The sequence below is a fragment of the Protomyctophum bolini genome (genome assembly GCF_963924005.1).
Source record: "Protomyctophum bolini genome assembly, chromosome: 9".
Classification (NCBI taxonomy): Eukaryota; Metazoa; Chordata; class Actinopteri; order Myctophiformes; family Myctophidae; genus Protomyctophum; species Protomyctophum bolini.
The window spans coordinates 45,295,846-45,300,838 of NC_137870.1; the positions used below are offsets into that span (position 1 = coordinate 45,295,846).

The 4,993-nt window shown below is 37.2% G+C and overlaps 1 long non-coding RNA gene across 1 annotated transcript; it reads left to right on the plus strand.

The window, feature by feature from the left end:
- Positions 1-236: 236 nt before the first annotated feature.
- Positions 237-1,996, plus strand: LOC308321918. The gene is made up of 3 exons (XR_013964667.1): positions 237-334; positions 1,343-1,450; positions 1,775-1,996. It is a non-coding gene; the product is annotated as an uncharacterized lncRNA (long non-coding RNA).
- Positions 1,997-4,993: the final 2,997 nt, after the last annotated feature.

Sequence of the window (4,993 nt, forward strand, 5' to 3'; positions counted from 1 at the left end):
TATTTTTCAATAGCTAAAGCATAACATAATGCTAACACCAACAGGGGTTCCCTCCCAAAATGGGTTAAATGATAATCCATCCTTCCATCCATCTTCAACCACTTATCCGTAGTCGGGTCGCGGGGGGGCAACAGCTCCACCAATGCTCCAGACTTCCCCTCTCCAGAGCAACATTATAGTGACTTCCTCCTGGGGGATAGACCCTATTCACGTGACGTCAGTTACTCTTCCGGTTTAGACTTTGTAGGGGATAATATTTAATTCTCCATTGAGTTTCTATGGACCTCTTCTGATCTACGGCTACAATATTTAATTTCGACCGGTACATTATAAGGTAATGGTATTTATGGCTTTGCGATGATCCTGTCTTGCTAATGTTATCGGTCTTTTGCATTTTACTGTTATGAAAATGTCTACGTTAGTTGGAAATGGAAGCTAACGAATGCTAATAATGCTAGCGATTTTCCTCTTGTATATTTAGCCTGGTTTATGTTAAGCTTTACCTTTTTATATGAATGTATAATGATCACTATACCTCCACCATACATTTGACTCTTGTCCAAAGCTTTTAATATAATCTGTTTCCATATATATCAATCATTTTAGTCATTTGTTTAAGTGATTTTGTCCTGACACCTTTCTTGTGATGCATAGCCTAGGGGGCTGAACAATGTTAGTTTTAGTTACGCTGACACAGCCTCTCGTTCATGCTCATTTTTGTTAAACATTTGGCCTTTGATTTGATTTGATTTGATTTATTTAGAAAAGCAATCATAATACAACATTATAATCAGCGATTCAAGGATTACACAGTAAAGTCCAAAGACTTATTTCCACTGGGGTCCTCTCACACTGAACAATACTTTAAAATACATCACAAATACATCCCTATCCATCCCTCTAAGTCTCTAAGATGACCCCTTATAGGGGAACCTTTTCCAGTAGCCATTTTTTTTGTCTTAGTTTTATGTCCTCAAATTGGAGGTCAGTTTAACACTGGATTTAACACAGGCTATTCCACTGTGTGGCTCCTATATAAATGAATGAGCCTTTGCCCACTTTACTGTGGTCCAGTGCCACTTTAAAGTGGCACTGGATAAGGGAGTTGGCCACCACTAATTTTGTCTCCCTATCCATGTATCTTGCTGTTCGAGCTAGAAACTTAGTCAGTCCGGAGACCTTGTTTAGCACCTTGCTGGCCATACTTCACTTTCAACAAAACTGTAAGCAAAGACATAAAAAAATGCACCTGTAGAACAGAACAAGGATTTTCTAGCAGTTCAGTTTCTGAAAATTTGTTCCAAGTTCAAGTTACAAACTATTCCATTTTCTCCCACATAAGGTTCCAGAGCCCATGAGGAAACCACATTTTGCCATCCTGATTGAAGCGCCCATGGACGCCCCCAGAGCACTCCAGAGGAACAACGCCCCCAGAGCGTTCCAGAGCAGGGCAAGTAATAGTACTTAAGTTACATTGTGTCATTCTGTTAGAGCAGCCATCGTCTTCCTGTGTTCCTGGCATTAAAGGACATGTACCATGTCTCATTCTTCCATTGTATGGCTTTTGCCTACTTTCTGTATCATTGCCTAGAAGACCCCTGGCTTAGAGCCTGTGCGCGCACGCACGCACTCATTCACACACACACACACACACACACACACACACAGATTGGTAAATTAATAGAAAGATTACAGTAGGTCGATAAGTATTGCACTTCAAAGTACAATTGTGGAGTCCTTTGTTTTTAGCTGACATGTTTTCCCTTCCTTCCAGAACTAGGAGGTGAGAGCTGTGCAGTCAGCAGACCTGGGTTGGAGCTGGACATGGAGCATCTGGAAGTGCTGTTTTCCCAAAATTCCCACTCGATCAATTATCATTGTAAATAGTGTCTTTATAATAGCCTATATTCATTTTATTATTATTGTATAGTGTAAATAAAGTGTGTATTATTTTTCTTACTTTGAGTCAATCACATGTTTCTAGTACAATTCTGTTTCTAGTCAAATAAATAGTGTGTATTAATCTAAAAAAAAATGACATTTGTGTTTGGTAGATTATTTCACAATGTTTCTTGGCAGTATAACCAGCGTTGGACAAAGTTCTCAACGGCAGTACAGTCAAAATATTACTCCTGGTTAAATTTGACTACTACAAGTGAAAGTTGTTTGTCAAACAAATGTGTAGGCCTACTTGAGTACTGGAGCAAATGTTTAAACAGTAAGAATTTAACAGCACAAATTACAAAGTAAATTTTTAGTTTATTATCAATACATTGCTGTTTTACAATTTTGACTTAAAATATTTCTGATCTACAAGCTCACAAATGCATCGCAACACATTGTGAGCTTGTACTGTAGATCTTATTTCCACTATATTTGAAATATGGCTTAATGATTGGTTAATTACTACTTAGTGGATTGAAATGGAGTGGCTGAGGAATGTGATTAAAATCTGTTTTTGCTGTTCAGACTGCATAAAAACAATGCGACTCTAATCTGGATAGCCCACAAATCAGATTTGGGATGCCAGTCTGGGCAGGGCCTTAGCATATTCAGTGACAGTATTGTTGCCTGGGTCAGAAATCTCCTATCCGTATTCTAAAAGCATTAAAAGTAGCAGATCAAAACAAAACTAGCCATAAAATACAAACATCAATTGCTTTCTAGTGCATACATCTATTAAGAGAACTTCAACAGGTACAGAGGGGAAAGAATGTAGGCCTACACTACAGTATACACCATGCCAGTGGAATTAAATTGTTACCACAATTTGTTAATTCATCAATAAGTATACAGTATAGTCTACAGCATACATGGGCAACTGGCGGCCACACACGACGCCCCCACCTACACTTCATGTGGCCCACAGGTTAATATCAGAATACTGATATATTATTGATTTCAGCTGTAATTGTTTTGTCCTATTTGATAGCTTTGATGTCTGTTCCTGTATAATCAAATGTAATATACTCATACGTATCATCTAGCATGTATAAAGATAACACACACAAAAATGGAAGTATTTCTAAACTGTCTTTTTTTAATATAGGTTTAGTGAATTTGGCATTTGTACAATATCCAAAGTAAAAAATTTTTTTACATGTTTTATTTCTAGGCCCTTGGCAGGTACATCTAAATTAACAACAGTGAATAAAATGTACATAATGTCAGGGAACATTTAGCCCCTTGAAGACTCTCCACTTAAGAAACTTGACCCGAGTTGGTGCTGTACTCGTCTTCGTCTGCTTTTTTCCCCCCTCCAAACACCAAATCTCTTGGTGACAATCACTGATGTACAAGTTCAGAACACAAGCTTGTAGATCTACTATACAGTCCATCTTGGCTCAGTTAATGTGCCTACACTGGATGACCTTCATCACTGACGATGCAGTTTGATGTTTGATCATCGATCTTTGGTTTGTGATATTTCAGCACAATCCAGAAGGAATCCCTTTTTTCAGGAGAGTAGAAAGGAAGCTCCCCAGGTCTTCATCCTGACAAAGTACAGCAGAACAGGAAGTTAATAATAAGCACTGTAGGAGAATTTATTTGATTCGCCTTTTAAACTTTTTTCCGGTTTAGAACAAATCATCAGTATGATGATTCATGCGTTAATAACTTGAGGTTATAACAAATGTAAAAATACACTATGTGATTAAAAAGTCAGAACACACACCCTATCGAATGGTGAAACCGTAACAGCTATTCTACTTTAGTGTTTCGAATTAGTGTCCTTTGTTTCAGTGAATGGAAAATATCAGCTACAATTACATTCTATAGACAACGGTGTGCTTCCAATTTTGTTGCCACAAAATTGTAAACAATAACACTTTGGTATTATATATAACACTGTGGTTATAGATACTGTAAGTGTAAGTAGTGATTAGTACTCTTAACCTGAAATCACGAGGAAACATTGCAACACGTTTTGGTGTCAGATACTGTACCATGCATACTGTAATATGCATTACTGCTTATTCAGCACTCTGGGAAGATGGCACAAGCACACAGAGCCCACCAATGTCACTTACTAGAAAATAATTAAAATAAAGTCTCTCTGCTTTCAGCCCTTAGGTTTTTAACCACATGACCCCCACAAGCATCATTAATCCTTATTTTAGGCATGTAGGCAAATATTTGGCTGAAATAGGTGATCTACAAGCTCAGATTAGCTGATGTGAACTTTCAGATCAGCTATTGTCAGCGAAGACATTTGGTGTACAGGGACAAAAAGGAGAGCACCAAGTACAGACCCCTGGGGGACCGCAGTCCACAAAATATATAGGGTTTAAAGCTGCTATAAGCAATATTTTTTCAGTATTTAAAAAAAAATGTAATTACTCATTGCTGGCTGTCTGAATACCAAAAGAAAAGAAAAAAAGGTAATTACAAATTTGACACCAAGTGGTTAAAAATTCAGTATTACAAAGTAAAATCCAGAGTGATTTAACAGTGTGGAAAAACCAACCCTTAATAGCTTAGATTTAAATGATCACGCCAGATATCAGAAAAAACTATTTCAGCCAAATGTGCTTAGAATTACCTGATAACTCCAGGAGAACCTTTGTGTTGGTGTCTTCAGCTGAAGATGACACTTTGAGGACTATAGATTCCACCATGACCGTACTGTCAGGGAGGTGCTGGACGATGTAACCTTTTAACACACTGTAGCACAAACAAATACAAATCATTTCAGTATAAGTGTATTGCAAGCATAATTCACATTTTTTTGCCCCAATGTGATTTTATCACATTATTGATAATTTTATGACATAATCTATTATTTTTCTAAGACAGTTTGAATGGAAGACTGACCAATGGAACACCCGTTCTCTCTAGATTAATTGGACTATGCGAAGTGTGCAAGATTAACAATGCATATTAATTAATTATTATATTTCATGATACAGAATGAAATTATGTACTTCTCAAAGTGGGGTCCTGTTTTACTAACAAAGACAAAAGCACTTTACCTTCATAATCAAACAGATAC